General features: G+C 43.9%; 2 long non-coding RNA genes across 3 annotated transcripts; one reads left to right on the forward strand and one right to left on the reverse strand.

Annotated features, from left to right (window-relative positions):
- Window positions 1-14,484: 14,484 nt before the first annotated feature.
- LOC118299264 lies at window positions 14,485-18,356 on the forward strand. 2 transcript variants are annotated; one of them, XR_007031720.1, is made up of 4 exons: window positions 14,485-15,226; window positions 15,377-15,944; window positions 16,548-17,351; window positions 17,458-18,356. It is a non-coding gene; the product is annotated as an uncharacterized LOC118299264 (long non-coding RNA). The 2 variants fall into 2 exon arrangements; XR_007031719.1 differs by having other exon boundaries at window positions 14,485-15,944.
- On the reverse strand, window positions 18,347-22,771 carry LOC118299278. Its single transcript, XR_004789810.2, has 7 exons — window positions 22,505-22,771; window positions 21,918-21,939; window positions 21,670-21,798; window positions 19,223-19,990; window positions 18,868-19,109; window positions 18,600-18,792; window positions 18,347-18,487 (listed from the first exon to the last, which is right to left on the reverse strand). It is a non-coding gene; the product is annotated as an uncharacterized LOC118299278 (long non-coding RNA).
- Window positions 22,772-22,925: the final 154 nt, after the last annotated feature.

Raw genomic sequence — 22,925 nt, forward strand, 5'->3', positions numbered from 1 at the left:
GAGAAAAATATTGTTTTTTTATTACTTACTGAAATATATATACATCCATCAATCTGTTCAATGATTTTTCTTTAAGCTTTAATCATGTTTGTCAGGACCAGAGTGATATAGGACATATTGTAAAGATAATTTATTTAATGTCATAAATGACCTGAACATATTTACTTAGACTTTTAAGAACAGATATCCTGCATTTAATCTTCTATTTTCATCATTATTTTATCATTCTTAAGAGATTAGTGGTAAGAACCAGAATACATATCACTGAACATAATAAAATCGCATAGCAGAAGAACAATCTTCCTTTTTTGATGAGAGAGGTTCACAGTGTTTTGATTTTCTTAAGGTAGCATAGATGATAAAAATGGAAATCAAGTAAAGTGTGGTCAAAACATACAACATTCATACAGCATTGCTATTTACCCCACTTTTGTGTCACATTCATAAACAGCCGTCAGAGGCCCTATCTCCTGAGCCACAGCCATCCCATGTAGACTTTTGCACCAGCTGAACCTGAGTGTACATTCTGTTACGACCGGCGCACAGACTGCATCAAATGAGGGAGATGTACCAAGATGTAAAGTAATCTAACATATTAATTTAACATAAGCAATAATAATAATACCATGAGGTGTGGTAGTTTGAGTCAGTAGTGTGTGCAGGTGAGTGAGTGCTATGATCAATGTGTGGTGCATGTTGTGAGTGAAACGAAAAAACAACAGAAGAAAAACACCCCCGCTCCCCATCTGCCCAGGCCCACAACCTTGGCGTAATTTTCGACTCAACCCTCTCCCCCGAACCCCATATCCGCCACATAATCAAAACCTCCTTCCTTCTACAAAAACACTGGTAAAAACCTACAACCCCCAAAATTCGCATCAGCGCCTTCTTAGTTGGAGGCAGGGCATAGTGATCAATAGCCTGCACTTTTGCACACACCGGACACACACTTCCTTGGCCCACCACAAGCCCCAAATATGTCACTGTGGCCTTCGCACTTACCCAAGTTAACAGTCAGCTGTGCACGAGCCAAGCGGTCAAACAGTTTCTCAATGGGGTCAAGATGGTCACTCCAGCTGTCAGAGTAGATTACCACATCATCTAAATACACAGAGCAACCTTCAAGATCTCCAACCACCTCATTCATAAGGCGTAGAAAATTTGCCAGTGCATTCCTCAAACCAAAGGGCATTACAGTATATGAATACAGACCTGTGGGCGTGATGAACGCAGTAATCCCCTCGCCCGCTCTGACCTTCCAGTACCCCTTTAGGGTACAAGCTGACCCTACCTGGTCAATGCAGTCTTCCATGCGAGGAAGCGGGAAAGATTCCGGCTTTGGTCACATCGTTAACATTCCGAAAGGCTGAACAAAATCTGGGCGTGTTGTCAGACTTCGGCACCTGGAGACATGGCGAGGCACAGCTAGAACAAGAGGGCTGTGCAATACCATTATCTAGCATATACTTAACCTCAGCATCAAGAAACTTGCGCTTCTCTGGGTAAACGCGATAAAACCTCTGCTTAATGGGTTTATCTCCCCAACATTGATATCATGTTCCAAAATATGTGTGCGACTAGGTGTGTCCCCAAGCAGACATGGATAGCTCTCAATTACCTTGACTAACTGCTTGCGCATGGAAACATCCAAATTACTTAACAAGCCATCCATTTTTTTCAGAGACTCAGAGTTCTTAAGACGACCATAAAGAACAGCTTAATGCTAAGCAAGCTAGGTGAGCACCAGATACCTGTGCCTCCAGATCGACTTTTTTCTTTTCACATAAGTGATACGGTTTTAGCCAGTTGATGTGACAAAGTTGAGTAGGTGATCTATGATCGGGAGTAGCGATTACATAGTTTAATTCCGACACCTTCTTTACTACAGAATATGGACCCCCAAACTTTGCCTGAAATGGAGATGAAATGATAGGCAACAGGGCCAGCACCTGATCCCCTATGAGAAAAACATGCTTCTCAACCTGGCGATCATACAGCTTCTTCATCTTGCTCTGCGCAGATGCCAAATTATACCTGGCCACGTCCTGTGCTCCGTCCAGTTGTCCTGCAATAGTGCCAAGGGGCGGCGCACCGTATGTCCAAACACAAGGTCATTAGGACTAAACCTGTGCCCTCTTGAACCACCTCCCTGGCCTCCAACAACAACCACTGTAACCCCTCTTCCCAGTCAATGTTCATATACAATATATCGCGCAACATGGACTTGAGCGTCTGATGAAAACGCTCCATAGCGACTGGGCTCTGCGCATGATATGCAGAGGCCTGACTGTGAGCCACTCTCAATTGCGTTAACACCTATGCAAACCAGCAGACGAGACGTTCGACCCTTGATATGACTGAATGACCCTGGGCAAACCGAAAACTGAAATAAACTGTGACAGCACTCGCACCACAGACCTGGCGGTAATAGAGGGCAGAGGGTACGCAGCTGGGTACCTAGTGCTCTGGTACATTACTGTTAACTAGCACCTGACTTGGAGGAGGCAAAGGTCCTACACAATCTATAATGATATGTTAAAAAAGCTGGGCCATAACTGGTATCGGACACAGTGGCGCAGGCTTTAGGCTCTGATTAGGGTCTGCTGGTTAGCTGACACTTATGGCACGACTTAATGTATGCAAACACATCGCGTTTCAGTTTGGGCCAGAAAAAATACCTCAGGATGCGGTCATACGTCTTCCTGACACCCAAGTGACCAGACTCATCATGGGAAATCTGCAATACTACGAAATGTGGAAGGCACAACAACTTGATATACAGGTTCACCAACAAAATCCTCCCCATGAGACACCCACTTCCTCATCAACACATCATTCTGCATGAAGTAGCACTGAGTGTGGTTTTTCACCTCACCAAACGGCCGCGTCACCTCCAGCAGAGCCTTCAGAGAACCATCAGCCCGCTGCTCTGTCACCAGCTCACTGTGAGAAACAGACCAAGGTACATCAAAACATGTCACATCCTGAAGTGTCATCTTCAGAGAAATTTGTCTCAATCAACTGATCTTTTTTCATAGCACGTGTAACTGCGCATGCAGCAAAAACCTTCGAAAAACTCTGCCGCACTCTTGTCAGGCTTACTGTTAACCAGGGGAGTTGGAGTGATGATAAGAGGGGTATCAGAGCACTAGGGTCAGCCCACACCCGGCTCCCTGCTATATCATTACCTGAGATCATCTCAATTCCACCCAAGGGCAGACCTGGATGCACTGCAACAGCCACTTCGCCCTGAAAGTGTTCAAAAGACAACACCATTTTATGCTGAGGAACCCACAGAGTCTGCAAACCCAATCCACACACTGGAACAAGCACACCAGCGTCTGTCGCCTGAGAAAATGGCTAGGCAGATGCTAATGTGAAAAAATCAAAAGCACCCGTGTCACGCAAAATCTTAATGTGCACCTCACACCCCCCTACCAAAGACACAAAACCATCTCTGATGAAAGGCAAGTAACTCACGAGGACCACGTTAGTATCTCTGCCCCGCTGCCACATGTTTAACTGGCCAACCTGGCCATGTACCTGGAGCAAAAGAATTTTCCCTGTGTCCGCTGCCACCCAGGATTCCAGCCATCACGACTATGAGTCAGAATATAATCATCCACCAATCTGGCAGCTTCAGCTGACGTCTTCATTTTATTCTCACTGATATAAGTCGCTACGTGCTCAGGCACTGAATTTTTTAACTGCTCCAAAATCATCAAATTGCACAGATCCTCATAGGAGTCAACCTCCGCTGCAGTAAACCAACGATCTCACTGAGTGGACAAATCACGCGCAAACTCTAAATGTGACCTGTCGCCAATTTTTTTCCAACTCCAAAACGCTGGCGATACGCTTCATGCACAAGCTCATAAGCTTTGAGAACAGCAGATTTCACTACAGCATATTTGAAACTGTCACACAGACAGGAGTAAGCCACCTAAGCCTTGATGGTTAAAACACATTGCAGCATTAAAGTACTTATGGACTCAGGCCACCCGCGTGCCTTAGCCAGCCGCTCAAACAATGAAAAAAAGGTCTCAGGATCCCTCTCATCAAACCTCAGAACAAGCTTTAAATCACTCAAATCATCAGACCTCTGGGAACTACGTTGAACTGAGGGATTATCGATCAGCAGAACATCAGCAGCCACCTTCCCTTCTCTAACCAAAGCAATCTTCTGGAAATGCAATTCAATTTTTGCCTGCTCAATTTCTTGCCTCAGCTTTTCCACAGACAACACTTTCTCCATGTCCATACCCCAGTGTGTCCTCTCTACAGCGACCTCTTTCACAGTCTCTAATTTAAAGTGCAACGAAAGCAATTCTTTCTGCTGCTCAAAGGTTACACCCGCACCTGGACTCGTTACTGGTGGAGACAAGCCCTCGTTGCCCACAGAAATAGGATCAGCTTCTCCCACCTGCAACACCTTCATTTTAAACAAATTAATTCTCAGGTTTGTACAGTGCTCACAACGGAGTTTCCCCGGTATCAGACTGTCTCATCTTCAACCGCTTGAAGCGACCAGTAAACTGGCAACAACCTCGAAAAACCACGGATGTGCTCCCGAGCAATTTTAAGGAAAAGGAAAAGGGAAGCTCTAACCGCCGTACCCCCAGTACTATCAGCCCCCCATGACGAATCCCAAGGGGAAACACCGCTAAGCCTATCCAGGGAATCACTCCAACAGGTAACAACACACACATGGATAACACTTACCTTCTTTTGTCTCCTTTCATATCACCAGCTACAGCCAGCAAACACAGTCGGACAGTCTCATCCAATGGCGGAGCCAGAGGGGGGGGGGCGGCGGCCACCCCCCGCAGAATCTAGGCCACCCCATTGGCCACCCCAAGCATCACATCACAGCCATCAATAGTTTTGATGGCTGTGGAAACATGCAGAACCTTTCTTGCACCGCTAGAACAAGGTCGGACCCTTTAGCCACGTGCACCCATCCTGTCTTTGAATTTAACAGCGCAAGCACATGGACCTACAAAGAAAAGCAAGCACACACATGAATGCCTGCTACAGACCTGACCATACCTGACACTCCGACTGGGAAGTCTAAGGAAACCAACCCAAAACAGTAAGGTATGATATCATAATGGATGTTGTTATTGTCTTCTAGTAACTGTGACTATCCCACCCATGACTGTATCTATTTTGCTAGTCTTACAGACTTTGTACGGTGTTTTAATATCTTCTCTCTTTACACTATTTTTTTTGTAACTTCGGACCGATTTTCGATTTATCTAGTTAATTGCTGTTAACTGCTATTGTTGCCAGGACTTGTTATGATTGTGTCAGGTATATACAGTATATGCTGCATTTTGGATAGGTTTATCATTTAAAGGGCCCATATTATGCCCCCTTTTACACAAGTTACATTGGTTTTCAGGTGTGTGCACTACATGTCTTTGCCATTCCATGTCAAAACACCTCAAGGATCAAGCCACACAGCACCCTCCTCTTTCTGTATAAACAGTCCTGTGAGACTATGGTCGATTCCAGCGCTTTCCTGCTCACTCCTCGCCCCCCTCCCTTCGTGTTCCGCAAAGCTCTGCCTCGCTCCTCCCCGGGTCTGCTGCGCAACTACGGCGTTGCGCTGCCATGACAACAGTCGCATGTGACAAGGCACATACACGATGTAGAGACCCGGGAGGCACTGCGAACACGTTCTCCATAATTACACACAGAGCACAAGGGGCTGGGCGATAGAACGTTAACGATATCCCGGCTGGCCCGCGTAGCCACGAGTCTAGCTACGCCGGCCGGCCGCGAGTCTAGCTTGGCCATGCCCGCGGTCGTCGTTCGCTTGCGGGGAGAAAATTTTGGCATAGACGCGATCTGTTTTTCCGCACTTCAAGGGGGGAGGTGCTGCTCAGGTTGGGGGCGTGGTTGCCCCAGTAGCAGTGGTCAACTTACGTCACTTGACGCCCGGGCTGTGAATGGCTCGTTTACAGACCATCTGCACGGTCAACCCAAACCACGAATCAACGACTTATTGTTTTCTTTTCATTCTCCGTGGGCTGGCAGACACCCCAGATAACCAAATATACGTGGAGGCAGGCTGAAAAGGTGCCTGGAGCATAATATGGGCCCTTTAAGAGGGGGAAAAAATGAAGAGGAAGGCAGATATAGCATCATCCTTCAGGCAAGAAGAAGTCAAGTGGCAAGAAGAAGTCAGCTGAGGCACAGAATGACTAGGTTATCTTGATTGTTATTAATCTCTGCTGTAGTTTAATAATTTAATTTGTCTTTTTTTTCCTTCTTTAAACAGACATTTCCAAATGAAGAGCCAACAGTCCAGTCCAGCCTCGCCTGCAACTCTTTCCCAGGACACTCCAGGGCGACAGGCGCAGAAACTTTCAAGCGTCGTGGTACAATATACACCCTTGGCTAGAATACTCAAAGACTCAAGACTCAGCATATTGTTATGCATGCAGGCATTTTAGCCTCCCAAACACAGAGAGTGTTTACATCAGCCTTGGGATATAAGAACTGGAAAAAGGCAACATTCAGAGATGGAGGGTTTTGTGCACATTCAAAGGGAGAGGGTCACACAAATGCAATGATTGCTTGGAAAGAAAATGAGAGAGCAGATAAAGCTGATGCGTTGTTAATTAGTACTCTAACTAAAGAACATCATAAGCAGATAGAGGAAAATCGTGCCTACATAAAAAGTTTAGCAGAAGTCCTACTGTTAACTGCAACCCAGAATATTTCACAGAGGGGACATAGGGAGAAAGCAGATGCAGACAATAGGGAAAACTTCTTGGCTATATTGGACATGATTGCTAAACATGACCAGGTTGTTTAAAAGAAAATAACAAGGCCTCGCAACGCAAAATATACAAGCCACCAAATTCCAAATGAAATTTGCGATACATTAGCTGAAATTGTACACTCTTCCATCATAAACAAAGTCAAGGAAAGTGAAGTCTTTTCCCTTACGGCAGATGAAATTAAAGACCTTAAGAAAAAGGAGCAGATCTCTTTAGTGCTAAGATATTATTATGCAGGAGCCGTAAAAGAGAGCTTTTTGCACTTTTTTTTGCAGACTGCCTAGATGCTGCAGGACTGACAGATAAAATAATACAGGTACTTGAGAGATGTGGCTTGGAATACAAAAGTAACCTGATTGGGCAATCATATGATGGGGCTTCTATCATGAGTGTTTTATGTACATTGTAATGCCCATTGTCTTAATCTGGTTCTTGTGAACACAGTTAAAGCAGTCCCACAAGCTGAATGTTTTTTTGCATTGTTGCAGAGACTCAATGTATTTGTGTCTGGCTCTTACATTCACAAGTGGCTTAACATACAGAAAGAAATATATCCTGGAGAACCCAGAGAGCTTCAGCGATTGAGTGAAACAAGGTGGGCTTGTCGGCATATAGCTTGCCACACTGTGCTTGATAGACTATCTGCCATCATGCGTCTCCTTGAAGAAATGGCTTCAGAAAACAGTGGAGATAGAAGCATTGATGCACGAGGCCTGCTCGCTCAATTTGACTTGCAGTTCATTGGACTTTTGGTGATATGCAATAAGGTTTTTGGTGATGCAAGGTGTCTCTCTGACATTCTACAGTCTCCCTCTCTTGATTTATGTTCATCTGTGGATCTAGTTCAAGCCCTTGTGCAAAGTTTTCAAGCTTACAGGGATGAATCCTACTTTGAAGGACTTAGAGAAATCTTAAATACTGCTGAAAAATGTGATGTAGAGGTGGAACCTACTTCAAAAAGAAAGACAAAACAGAGCCGAAGGCTAGATGGTCATACTGTCATGTCCTCAACAGGTGAGAGTTCTGAGCAGAGTATGGACACTTTCCGTACCAGCATATTCTACCCTGTGCTTGATACCATGCTCAGTGAGCTAAACAGACGATTTGCTAAACCAAATAGTGAAATAATGTTGGGAATCCAAGCTTAAAATCCTTCAAGTAATAAATTTTGCCAAGAGGAAGCACTGTTTGCATTTGCTTCTATTTATGAATTCAACACAGATGAGATGACATGAGATGAGATTCAACTTTATTGTCATTACACATATACAAGTATAGAGTAACGAAATGAGGTTTGGCATCTCACCAGAAGTGCAATAAGCAGATAGTGCAAGAGTCTGTGCTATGTACAAAAGTAATTACAGAATTTACAGATAGGATTAATGGGATGCTATAAATATAAATAAATACTATAAATATAAGTATAAGTGTATTCTACAGATTATAGTATACAGATTAAGGTGCAGTGAACATGCTATGCTAGGTAACAGATAATATACAGAATATACAGAATATGGACAAATGTACAGGTCGATAACTTATTGAGGTGATATGAACATACTATACAGATTTAGTTGCAGTGGACAATAATACAGGTGGATGAGAGATGTGTGACCAGGAGGAGTGGTGGGGGGATGATGGGTGTGAGGAGATATGCAGGGGCAGGGGGGTCAGCGGGGGGCAGAGATCAGAAGGGAGACAGAGTTCAGAGTTCGGGGGGCAGAGTTCAATAGAGAAACAGCTCCGGGGAAAAAGCTGTTCTTCAGTCGGCTGGTTCTGGTCCGAAGGCTTCTGTAGCGCCTACCAGAGGGCAAGAGGACAAACAGTTCGTGGGCAGGGTGGGAGGGGTCTTTAAGGATGCTGCGGGCTCGACGCAGACAGCGTTTCCTCTGGACGTCCTCAATGGCGGGAAGTGGACAACTTGTGATGCGCTGGGCAGTTTTTACCACCCGCTGTATCGCCTTACGGTCTGCGACAGAGCAGTTTCCGTACCAGACTGTGACACAGCTGGTCAGGATGCTCTCGATCACACAGCGGTAGAAGTTAGTCAGTACAGCTGAAGACAGGTGGTGTCTCTTCAGTGTCCTCAGGAAAAATAGACCTCAAACATGAGGTATACCAAATGAAATCCTTCTATCTTCTAGCATAGTAGAACTCACTAAAATCATTGAACCTTTTAAAGAGGTATTCAATGGGCTCTTCAGGTTATGTAAAATTGCTATTGCCATACCAGTCAGTAATGCCTCCTGTGAAAGCAGCTTTTCCACACTCAAGTTGATTAAGACACACTTGAGATCCACTATTGATGATGATCGACTGAGCAGTCTGGGTATTTTAAGTGTGGAGTCCAGACGAGCAAAGTCCCTGGACTTGAATTAAGTTGTTAATCAATTTGCTGCAAACCACAATAATCGCAGTATACGTCTGTTATGAACTGAGTGTGTATACGTAGAATAGCATTTAAGTGATAATGTAAATAGTGTGAATAATGCAGTTAGAAGTTCTGCTTTACAAGATACCATATAAATAATTTCCAAGGCCTTCGAGGCAGTTGTTTTTTAAGAGGCACTTGTATTAAAACTTCAACCCAGCTTTTTTGGAAATGTAATACCCTCCAGTGAGAAACTAATCTTGCAGAGTCCGCCTAATACCCATTGTGAAGATGATGTTTGTTATTCTGTGTTTGATAGATGTTTATGGACAGAATAGAAGAAACATTGTCACTGCTTACACATAAGTCATCAGGGTTTCATTGTCATGTAACAATAGTACTGTACTGTATGTAATGTATGCGCTTTGGGTCCATGAATAGTGCTTTATAAATCAAATATAATATTATCATTATTATACTTATTGTTAGAATTTCAGGATAAATCCATATTGTGATCAGACCTTGATTAAAAAAACCCATTACACTTTGTATTTTGCATCCCTGTTTTGTATTCCTGATGATACACTGAGAGAATTAACTTATAGTGCAGGTCGTAATAATGAGATGTTTGCTGTAGGTGTCTTAAAAAGCTCTGCATCTCCTGGTGGGACACATGCTTGCCACCCAAAAATTATCACTGGCCCCATCCTGGCCACCCCACTGAGTTTCCTGGCTCCGCCACTGTATGTGACTCATGTGGAAGAAATCACCCGACATGCTTGCATCAAGATCAATGGGTGTATAGCCAGGGACAAAGAAGAGACACCGAACATGAACAGTCTAATGAAACCAGGGAAGCTAAAATCAAAGAGTCCACACCGACACCTACACAAGAGTCAAAGCAAGCTACCTCCAACAGAGTTGTTCAAGAGGAAAGTAACACTCCTACGTCTACTGTTGTTCCAGTCTGTCTCCACATCAGCTGAACCAGGCAAAGAAGTTCTAGTGTATGCTTTGCTTGACACTCAGAGCGACCCCAATTTCATCTTAAAGGATACAGCTGAGGCACTGAATGTCAAGAAGGAGTCAGTGAAACTCAAAGTGTCAACGATCACATCAAGAACAAAGGTTGTGTCCAGCCAAAGTGTGAATGGTCTACAAGTAAGAGGCATTAACTGTGAATATATAATCAAACTTCCAACAACTTATACTAGGGATTATATACCAGCAAATAAATCTCATATACCCACAAGTAAAACCGCAAAGTTCTGGCCTCACTTAGAACATCTAGAGCATGAAATGTCCCCAGAGCTTGACTGCAAAGTAGGATTGCTGCTAGGCTATAACTGCCCCCAAGCCCAACTTCCCGGAGACGTCATCAGCGGTAGTGAGGACCAGCCATGAGCGCTCAATTCTGCATTTGGTTGGAGCATCCCTGGCTACAGCAATGCTGGCCTTGAACATGATGATGAAATAGGCATGAGTCACCGTATCATCACAAGGCAAGTCATGCCAGCAGTCAAGTCTTCAGTTGAACTCAAATCTGAAGTCCATTTTGTCAGGACCCAAGTCAAAGAAATGATAACTCCAGGAGACATAACCAAAGTCTTTGAGTCAGACTTCATTGATAAGACCAGTGAAGAAGTTTCAATGTCACAAGAGGACATCAAGTTTCTGGCAAGGATCAAAGAGGGCATCAAGCAGAAGCCTAATGGACACTACGAGATGCCATTGCCTTTCAAGGAAGAAAGGCCAAATCTGCCAAACAACAAAGCGTATGCGGAGAATCTGCTTAAATGCCTGGAGAAACGCTTGACAAAGAATGAACAATACCACAAGGATTATGTGGCTTTCATGGAGGACATGATCGAAAGAGATGATGCTGAATGGGGTTCCAGAGATGAATGTGAGCAATCAGACAACATGGTATATCCCTCACCATGGAGTTTATCATCCCCAAAAGCCGGGAAAGATGCGAGTTGTCTTTGAATGTTCAGCAAAGTATCGGAACACATCACTGAACGAACATTTACTCACCGGGCCAGACCTTACCAATGCCCTTGTAGGGGTCTTGTGTCGTTTCCGTAAGGGGCAAGTAGCCATCATGTGTGATGTGGAGCATATGTTCCATCAGTTTCATGTTGCACCAAGGGACCAAGACTACCTCAGATTCCTGTGGTGTGAAGGAGGTAATCTGAAAGCTCCCCCATCAGTGTATCGCATGAAGATTCACTTATTTGGTGCTGCATCATCTCCAGGATGTGCAAAGGAGAAGATGGACTGGGATGAACCACTTCCCGGTGACCTCGAGCTGTGGTGGGAAGCTTGGTTACAAGCAATATGAATTACACCATTTTAGCGACGCTAGTGTGTCTGGCTATGGTACATGTTCTTACCTCAGAGCTGTTAACAAGTCTTGAGAAGTCCATTGTGCTCGTTATGGGGAAAGCAAGAGTTGCGCCAACAAAGGTGACAACAATCCCAAGACCAGAACTCTCAGCTGCTGTAGTCACCACAAGAATAAGTGATATTCTTAAGTTTGAACTAGAACTGGAAGGTCTGTGAATACTTTTGGACCGATTCCAAGGTTGTTCATGGTTACATTAATAATGACGCAAGGTGGTTTCATGTATATGTAGCCAACCGTGTTCAAGCACAGAGCCAAGTCAGTGGCACTATGTGGCCTCAAAGGAGAACCCAGCTGACCATGCCTCTCGTGGACTCACCGCAAAGGAGCTTGTAGAGTCCAACTGGTTTACAGGACCGAGTTTCCTGTGGCAAAGAAAACTCCCTCAAGAAGAAGAAATTAAAATGGGAGAGCTTGATGACGAAGACCCAGAACTCAAAGGGGCACAGGTTCACACTACTGAAGCACAGGAGGATAGGTCACTGTCAGATCGTTTACAGAAGTTTTCAGACTTTAGGACAGCAGTAAGAGCCATAGCAAGACTTAAGCGGCATGCAAAGAAGACAAAGGGTCTGAAAACAGGATCTGATAAAGTTACTACACTTGCAGAAAGACAGGAAGCTGAACAATTCATAATCCATACAGTTCAAGAAGCGTTAAGTGAAGAAATTAAATTGCTGAAGCAAAGAGCTGCCTGAGAATAATTCAACTAAGCTGCACAAGTTAAGCCCATTTATTGATAGTCACGATATCCTGAGGGTGGGAGGAAGATTGACAGAAGCAGCACTTCATCCCCAGATGAAACACCCAGCTATCCTTCCAAAAGGTCATCATGTGTCTCGCCTATTGATTAAGCCCTTCCACCAGAAGGTGCGACATCAAGGCCGTGGAATGACCATCAATGATCTACGCTCCAAAGGAATTTGGATTCTTGGTTGTAGCAGCAGTGTCATCTTTTATTTTCAGATGCGTTGAGTGTAGGAAGTTTAGGAAGTGTACTCAAGAACAAAAAATGGCCGACCTTCCTCTAGAGAGGATGGAAGCCAACCTTACATTTACAGTGGTATGGACTGTTTTGGACCATTTTATGTAAAGGATGGGGGAAAGAGCTCAAGAGATGTCTCCTATTTACCTGCATGTGCTCAAGAGCTATCCACATCGAGACGTTAGATGACCTTACCTCTGATGCCTTCCTCAATGCGCTGTGTTGCTTTATTGCTTTAAGAGGCAATGTAAGTCAGCTTCAAAGTGACCAAGGCACGAATTTTGTGGGTGCACGGAATGAATTCAAGGTTCTTATGAAAGAAATCGAGCAAGAACAAGTGAAAGAACTGGGATGTAGCTTTGTCATGAACCCACCTGCTTCCAGTCACATGGGTGGTGTTTGGGAGAGGCAGATACGTACAGTCAGAAGTGTACTTACATCCATTCTAGACCAGTCTGCAAGAACACTAGACAGTTCTTCACTGAGAACCTTCCTATATGAAGTAATGGCTATAGTGAATAGTCGGCCGTTGACTACAGAGCAGCTCAATGATCCATCAGGGCCAGAACCTTTGACCTCATATTCTGAAAATGAAATCGTCAATCATTGAATCGCCACCTGGAAGGTTTGTAAGAGAAGATCTCTATCTTCGGAAGAGGTGGAAGAGAGTTCAGTTCTTGTCAAATGAGTTCTGGAACAGGTGGAGAAAGGAGTATTTGCTGAGTCTGCAACAGAGAAGTAAGTGGAACAAGGACAGGAGAAATGCTAAAGTGAATGACATAGTCCTGTTGCAAGATGATGCCACGTCCAGAAATCAGTGGAAGATAGCGAAGGTTATCGAAGTCTTCCCAGGAGCTGATGGGAAAGTCAGAAAGCTCAAACTACAGCTCAGTGACACAACACGAGACAGGAAAGGCACACACAACTAGACCATTTTATTTGGAAAGGTCCATACATAAAACTGTACTTTTGCTGGAAGCTGAGTAAATGGTCAATTCATTTGTGAAAGTGATGTTACCATATTTGCTTGATTACAATAATGCCTTTTGTTTTGTAAGATGCTGTTTACAATGTTTAGTTCTGAAATCATACGTTGTTTGATGGTGGGAGTGTAACTGCAGGCAGTGTTTTCTTGCTCTGTAGACTGAATGTGCAATTCCACTCATGACCTCAAGGTGGACCCTCATGTTATATCTTGTGATCTACCTGTTGCTTCCTTCTTGGTTTTTTACTCTTTGATTTCACCCGGTAGCTCCCAGAAGCTGCGGGAGCTGCCAGAAGCTAGTGGTGCTGCTGAAGACAAGCCACATTTTGTTTGTTAAGGGTTAATATACCAGCAAGATCAAGGTTAACCCCATTGGTTACAAGCAGGCAAAGTGGTTAGTATTGTGTTTGTTTCATTTATTTGCCGTGAAGAATTTATGTGCTTTTGGATAATTGTGTTAAGCTTATTTCATGTCTGGATTTTAGTTTTACGGTGTGATGATGTCTAAGATGTGCGACATTAAAGCATCAGTGAAAGGAGCCGGAGTCTCGCGAATTCAATGGGCGTTACAATAAGAAAAAGTATGATCCCATAAGATGTACATATGAGCTACATCTGATTATATTATGTTTCTTTACACAAATCTGTAACTCCTCAAATCTGTTTCTTATTGTAAAGTAGTAATAAATGGAATTGTCGAATCACAAAGAATTGAGGGGAATTATGTTGTGTAACAAGTAGTGCTGAACTGACGTTATATAATATAACATGTAATTAGGACAAATTGGAGGTTGGATGGGCCAGCATAACTTTAAAAATGTTAACCTGTTAATGTTTCATTTCTCAGTGTAAGTGTTCTGGCCACTGTTGTATGTGTACATTTTCTCGCTGGAATTGATGTCTATGGGTAGACGTAATTTCTATTAACTTGTGCACTGTCAGCTGCATTGAATCTATTGGCAATATTTCACCAGAAAGATAACCATGAACAGCCGTACAGGATGTGGTAGGTGTAAAATAAAATTTCATGTCATGTCAGCTGGCGATTGAACACTGCAGTCTGAATTAGGCCCAAAGAAAGAAGACATCTCTCTAGTCGTTACATGTTCATTCATTTGTGTCTTTGAAACTGCAGGCGGTTGTATCCACATGTTCAAAAGGAGGATTGGGTCAAGTGCAAAGCTTGCAATGGCTGGTTGCACAAGGACTGTGCCAATTCCAACCCCAATCAGTCATTAGACATTTTCACATGCAGATGTGACCTGCCTGAGCCGTACTCATTCACCAGGTTTGACAAACTGAGTCAACAGGCTTCTCCCACTTATTTAATCAATCGAAAGCCACTTTAATATGTTTGCCAATAACAGTTCTTTGACAAATGTGACACCGTACTGTATTACTTTATATTTGTTTTTATTTTTGCAGTACTTTGACCTGCCTCAGGAGCCAAGGAGTGAAAGGCTATATTTCAAAGGACAGAATTAAGGTTTGTACCATTTATTATTCTTGTTGTTCATATAAATATTGCAGTGTTCTCAACTGAATGTCATTATTAAAGGCACTAAAAGAAATGTTGGAAAGTGGGAAAAGGAAGTCCAACAGGATGTTCCTGTGGCAGAACCCTGGCCGAAACCAAACTCTCAAACAGATCCTTAATGGGAGACCATCTGCCTTCAGTGAAAAATACGTAAATCTTTCTTTATTATATTTTGTGTGTATGTATACGTGTGTGTGTGTATATATCTATAAATATATATATAGATATATACACATTTTTGTGTGATTTTATGAAAGTGCAGAACAGTAGATAATTATTCACCTTTACTGTATCCAACAGCTTGACGACCTAATCAAGCTCGTAAAGGAGGCATTGTCTTTGTACTACACTGACTTGAGGAATGTGGACATCATTATATATATATTGCTCTCTAAATCACACATAAATACAAATGTATGTTAATTCAATGTCAATATAGATGTCAGTCTGTCCTCTCTCTTGTAATTGATCCATCTTTTTTATGTAGGCCACAGTGGACATCCTAGAGAGGACTTTTTGTCCACTTTGGGAAATTTGCCCCTTTTCGCCCAACACTCACTTGCCGACTCCGAGGAAGGGGTACCAGGGGCCCAAGGGGCCAATAGTCCAATTGCCCTAAAACTCACTTGCTGACCTCGGGGCCTTTTTTGGCCAAGATACGATTCCGTCCACTTCACGGACTTTAGAGTAGGATTTTCCCTATTTTAAACACCATTCATTTTGAATTGCAAGTGGACACGTTCCCGCAGAGTGCACCAAAGTCCTAGAAACGTGGAACCACCATAATACCGCTCCAAACCGAGCGTACGTCGGCATAGTTCAGCCCCGTAAACCCACGAGAGCGAGAAAAGTTTGCCGACTGAAAGACGTGAGTATGAAAGCATGTTTATCATTTAATATGTAGTGTCTTGAATGTGTTCGATGTCATTTATTATCATTATTATTATGACTGATTTGACAATGGTCCATGTAATAGGAGAGATGTGAATGCTTGTATTTAATATCTTTTGGGCAGTTTAAATTGATCATTAATTAAAAAAAAAACTTTTCCTGCCATTTTTTTCTTTACTATTATCTATCAAAAGTGTTCATACCTCTCACCACAGTGTTAATCTCGGCATTGGTTGTGTTTAATGTGTTTTTTATTGCATTTTAGTATTTATTTCGGCACCTTGAATGTGCGCAGTGACCATGCTGTGGAGTGACGCACTTTCGCACTCCATTCAGCCCAATTAACTATTCCTGCCATTTTTTTTCTTTTCTATTATCTATCAAAGTGTTCATACCTCTCATCACAGTGTGTTAATCTCGCCGTTGGTCATGTTTAATGTGTTTTTGATTGCACATTAGTATTTATTTCGGCACTTTGAATGTGCGCAGTGATGCACTTGACCATTATGACTTCATCATTTAATTTTCAACAGTAATTATTATTAATATTGTTGTTCTTTTTGTTGTTGTGTCTTTACAGGAAAAATGTATTGCTGTCCCTTATGCTAACGCTATTACAGCACTCTAAACAAACACCTTAAGAATATCCACTATGTAAGCAATTCAGTAGAGAGGCGGATACTCTTAAACTTTGCATCAGGGAGGGTCAACATCCGTGCTGCATCCTGCCCTGTTCCAGGGTGCAAGTATCAACTTTCATGTTTAGATGGGCATATCCATCAGTCCCACAAGCGTACACACACACTGAAGCTATTGGCTGACCTCAGGGCTACCAATACCACCCCAGATGGGGTCCGTGTTAGATTTGAACCTGAGTCTAAATGAGGAGGAACCAGACGTGACTCCATCATCCCCTGTCGCTGAATGTGGTTCAGCATATTGTAGGCGCATTAGCGTAATTATGAGCGTGAGCTCGAGAAGGTGCAGGCAGAGAGGGATGAATTTTGCAGCGAGGTCCAAGTGCTCCGCAGGAAGCTGCAAAAGCAGCAGCAGCAGCCAGAGGAGCCGCACCTCTACAGTGAAGAAGCAGGAGGAAGTGAGTCTCTCTCTCTCTCTCTCTATCTCTCTCTCTCTCTCTCTCTCTCTCTCTCTCTATCTTTGTCTTTGTTCCATTCTCCCTGTCTTTGTGTGTCTGATTTTTTTGGTTTTCACCAACTTTGATAGGAACGTGTGGAGGAGGGAGGCCGGTCCTCGGCCGTGTCGGAGGGGGCAGGCCTGTCCTCGGCCGTGTCGGAGGGGGCAGGCCCATCCTCCTTCAGCCCGTGGAGTTCAGGCAGCGGCAGGGGGAACCTCATGAGGCAGATAAGCCTCCCACCATCGATGGGTAAGCATATGTTGTTAACATGATAATTAATTTGTCTTATTCATGCCATTGGACAGCAGACTCCTCACATGTATTTTATAACACCTTAAATTGTGTGTCGTTACAGAGGAATACCTTCAGACCTACAGGGCCCACCACGAGGGCCTAGACCCAATGACAAAAATGAGAGAGAATGCGGTTTCAAAGGTCAGCAGGGTAAAAACCTTCATCCTCTACATGGGCCACAACATCAGCCATCTATCTGACTGGCTGTTTTTGGATGACCTGGCCAGGATCCGTGGGTGAGTGACAATGTCATTACAATTTTGTTTGTACATTTAAAGATTCTATTTGATTTATTTCACCCCCTCTCTTCAAACAGATGGGCCCGAAGTGTCGTCGAGGGGGGGATGAAAGACACAACCGCCAAGTTTTTTTCTCCAGAACGCTTAAAAATTTTATGAAATTCATGGTTGGAATCCCCCCCAAGACATGCTGCCTCACTCATGTGCAGTTCGCCTCAATTGAGAGGGAACTTAAGATGGGAATAAAATCACTACAGCGCAGGGTGGTTGTACACCAGATGTCCACAAAGCGGATGAAAATAACAGATGAATAACGTAGTGTTAACAGCTCACTGAAAACCTGCGATTACAAGACAGCACGTTGTGTAGTATGAACGGTACAGCGATCTGACCACTTTGATAATTGTGTAGTGTGCCCAAGGCATTACCTGCTATGATGTTCAGTTATCCAGCCATTCGAGGTTGAGTCCTCCTCCCCTGAAAGACTTCCTGTTGACTCCGTAGTCAAAGCAGAGCTCTTTACTGATGGAAATGTCTTTAATTGCCTCAAAGAGGATGACATCCCTGGCTCCTTCTGGGAAGTTGATTTGGCAATGAAGAGGCTTCACATTCCAGTTCTTACTTGAATGGTTGATCTTCCTGCCCATTGTCTCCACAGAAGGATGGCACTCGCAAGGAAATGTCTGCGCATCAATGCAGAGGTCCCGGCCACCAGCCTTGATGAAAAAGATGTAGCACAAATCTCATCCTGCATGGACTCTATCAGTTTCCTGCCTTCCACTGCTGTGATTACCTTTCCATGGTAATCGCAGATGATGGAGCCTTTGGGAAAGGCTTTGGTGGAAACAACTCCTGTGGTCAAAAGAAGGTGACATTACTGAGTTTTTCCACTACAGGATTCTAATTATTTCAGTATTTGACTGCAGAATAAATGCTCTCCTGTTCTCAAGACATATTTACTCACCTTGCTGCCGCCAAAATCCTTGATGGCCAGGCCTGACTACTGATGATGCCTGGATCACTCTCAATCTGAACCCTTTTGGCTGGTTCCCACTTGGCTACAATGTCCTCAGGACAGGGATGGTTGCCTTTTCATCACTCTTTCCCGATGATCTTTGCAACCTTGTGTACAGTTGGAGGGTGTCTTGAATACTGGGCTGTCAACGTTAGAAAATTAAATGAAAATTCTTGTCCACACTTGTGAATTATTTGTTTGCTAATCAATCATTTACATTTACACAATAGGTACTCCGGCCTCTGGTTGTACTGTGCCACCCTCCACTCGTCATAAAAATCTCGGCCTGGCAGAAACCCAGCATCTGTCCTTTGCTTCTTGGTGGGCGGCTGGCCAGTCACTCCCACCGGGAAGCACTCAAGGAACGCACTAAAATCCTTTACGTCCTCGTCAGCTGTGTCTCTAGCCCTCTTCCGTCTATGACTAGTCCCCTCATTCCCTGACTCATCAGAAGAAGAGCTGCAAGATGGAGATGATTTCATGATTAAACACTGACAAGCTGGACTGACCTTGGGAGCGGCTGTGAGAAAGAGAATAGTTGAATGTTGTGTGATTGTGGTGAAGACAAATACCGTTCCAAACTGCTGAAGAGGTTGGCGGTGGCCACGACATCCACCGTGGTCCTCATTCTGTAGTGGGACTTGGCCACCTCTGTAGAGTGGGCCATATGATGTGCCACTGCAGATTTCTGCTCCTCTGAAAAGTTTGCATTTGCCTCTGTCTCTGCAACTCTTCTGACCACCTGGCTTATAATGTTGGGTAACTTGTAACTGCAATGAAGAAGAAATCTGAGACCAACCCTGAATTATTTCAGCACTTTCTTTTATACAGGAAATAATACTATTTGATTACTTCATGGAAAGAGTAGAAAACCCGACTATTTAAAGCCCCAATGAATGGAGATGGAGACACAATTCCGACTACTCCTGGCAACTACGCTGGACATTGTGGTGGACCTGTTTGTCAAGCCTCAGGCAAATAGGATCCAATACACTCTGGAATTTCTTCTTGGATTTCAATCATAGTCTAAATGGACGATCTGTAACGGACCAGTTTAGACCCAAGCGCGAGACACACGTAGCTCAGTTGGTAATCAGCTTTATTGTTGAGTACACAAGCAAGGCTCGGAGTCGGGGGCAGAAGGCAGACGTCTTTTCTGGGATCGAGGCGAGACGGGAAGGTCAGGGACAGCAGGCAGAGGTCTTTACCGGGATCGAGGCGAAGCGGGGAGACCAGGGACAAAGGCAGGGTAGTAACCAGGGCTGAGACGATACGGGGAAGTCGGGGGCAGAACCAGAGTCAAAACCGGGAGATCCGTCCGTGGGATAATGCTGGAAAGTCTGACATGGAGTACAAAGAACAATCTGGCGGTGAGTAACTGAGTGAGAGGAGGTTAAATACAGACCTGATTGGTGATGAGCTGCAGCTGCGGGGCCAGGTGAGGTGATGAGGTGGGTGTAGCTGATTGCTCGTGCGGGACAGAGGGGAGGTGACGTGGGAACCTACTGGGCATGACGGTGGCTGACTGTGACACAATCAAACGCCAGCACAGCAAGCACCGGTGCTTTGGTCAACAGGGCCTTTACGCACTCAAACGCACTTTGACAGTTCTGAGACCAGTGAAAAACGAGACTTTGGGCTCAAAAAGTCGGTCAGTGGAGACGCTATAGCAGAAAACTTTTTCCAAAAACTGTAATCCCCAAAAAACGGCGTAGCTCACACAAAGAATTTGGAGCAGGGAAGGACAGGATGGCTTCAACCTTCGAACAGATTAAGATTAAGTGTGAGATTTGCATCACACAATCTCCCAAACACATTTTGAAGTTGTTCAATGTGGCTTTCTCATGAAGTGGAGGACAACCAATGTCATCTTAGTAAGCTTCACAGGCAGCAGCCTTTCAACAGGTCCAGTTTTGACACGTATTTTGCACTGTCAACACGATCAATGCAATCCTCAATTTGGGGAAGAGGAGAAGTCTGGTTTTGTGGTCAAATTTACTTACAAAAATTAGTGCAAAACCTATCCGAGCCATCTGATTTATCAGCCAAAGCACAGGGCGAACTCCACGAACGAATGCTAGGCTCTGCCATGAAGTTTAGCTGTTTTTGCAAATGGAGGCGCTTATCAGGATTCACTCTGTATGCATGCTATTTTATAGCAGGAGACTCCCTCACATCAATGTCATGCTGCAGCACATTGGTTTGAGTCGGCACTGCTGAAAACAAAGACGTGGGATTTAATTAAACTGACCACATCTTCACCCTGGGACTGAATCAAATGTGGAAGACACTGGTCAAGTGTGGATGACATAGCGGGATCAGCACTGGACAGTTCCTTAGCCATGGAGAGCACATCAATAGGTCCAGGACTAGACAGCGACAAGGCCTCTCTACTCTCCACTCTGACAGGAGAATGTGACACTGTCCCTCGATCCAGGTAAGGTTTTAGCATATTAATATGACACAATCTACTTTGCCCCTTACGGTCTGGAGTGGAGACTATATTGTCTTGTTCGGTTACTTTTTCCTGAACTATATAGGGGCCGCTATAACGTGTCTGCAGAGCAGAACCTGGAATAGGAAGTTACAGCAATACTTTCTCTCCAGGAGTAAAACTCCTTGCTCTTGCATCCTTATCAAACCTGGGCTTCATTTTCGATTGTGCTGAAGCAAAGTTTTTCTTTGCCAACTCACACGCACGGTGAAGTTTGAAACAAAATTTAAATAGATAATCAATCAGATTTTTCGGTTCACTATCGCCCAGCCAACTGTCTTGCAGAGGTTTGAGAGGGCCTTGCACCATATTTGCGAAAACCAGCCCACTGGACTGAAGCCCAGGGACGCCTGAACCACCTCATGAGCTGCAAAGAGAAGATGAACACCCTCATCCCAGTCTTTGATAAACTCGAGGCAGTAAGTCCGGAGCATTGACTTCAGAGTTTGAGCGCTCAATAGCTCCCCGACTCTCTGGGTGGTATGCACTCGACCAACAGTGAGAAATGTCCAGCTGCTTCATCACCTGTGCAAAAGAGCATCTTCCAGTCCAACCATGCCCCTCTCCTGTTCGACATTTATCTCCTTTACACTGCTCCTCCGACTCCCCCGCCTCCTAGTCGGCTGCATGGAAGATCCAGGTGCTGCTCCACTCCTAGAGAGAGACTCTCACATCAAGTACTAAACGAGATAGAAACTGCACTCATTTAACCTAAACATGAACACGTGGAATTGTAATTTGGCTCCCACACAGTGAATGAATAAATGTCTCACCTCTTCTGGGCTTTTTTAGCCACTGTGAAAAATAAAAAGTTAAAGAGTTAAAACAGTAGCACAAAATCAGATGCAGTGCTGTAAGAACACAGTATTGTCCGTCAAACAACAGGTGTGGTTGAATGAGTTGTAGCTCCCGTATTTATGCCAGTTTATGGCCGTGTGGGCGGACAAAGCCCACCTATTGTGAAATGAAATCACCTAGCCAGTCACAACTTTTACAGCTGCAACAGTTAATCAATTAATCAATAAGTAATAGGTGACTACTAAATCAATCGCCAACATATCATAATTGATGAATCGGTTTAAATAGAGTTTATGGGCGGGAAGTCAAAATTCTATGATTTCAGCTTCTAAATGGATATTTAATTGAATATTTTCTGGTTTCTTTGCTCCTCTATGACAGTAAACGCAATATCTTTGGTGTGTGGACAAAAACAAAAGATCATCTTAGGGTTTGGAAAACACGTAGGATATTTTTTACGATTCTATGACATTTTATGGACCAAACAACTAATCGATTAATCGATTATGAAAATAATCCTTAGTTGCGGCCCTGAACAACTGTAATGCAGGAGATAACAAACCTCATCAGGAAACGGTGTGCAGCTCAGCGAGGAAATCGCCCACTGCCACACACACATACACAGACAGAACTAACAGAGAGAATAGTAACAGTCAAGGTGGAGCCTTGTCTGTTGAGTCTGTTTTTTGATAATGTTGTTAGCACTTGTTAACAATATTCTATTGTCACCACGAGAGAAGGGATTTTGTATGACAATGTAGAAAAACCTTGAAGATGTCTTCAATGACACTAAATCAGAGGAAGATTCACTGCCTCTTGTATACGAGAAGATCCTACGATGTCAGGAGTGGGTGTGTTATATATCACAGGAGGGTGTATGCGTTTGATCATTTGATCTCAGGAGTGGGTGTTCTAGATCAGAGGATGTATACCTTTGATCCTTATACATAAGTTTGATGAGTAAAATGCTTACCGCTGTAGTC

This window comes from Scophthalmus maximus, chromosome 11 (assembly GCF_022379125.1).
Source record: "Scophthalmus maximus strain ysfricsl-2021 chromosome 11, ASM2237912v1, whole genome shotgun sequence".
Lineage (NCBI taxonomy): Eukaryota > Metazoa > Chordata > Actinopteri > Pleuronectiformes > Scophthalmidae > Scophthalmus > Scophthalmus maximus.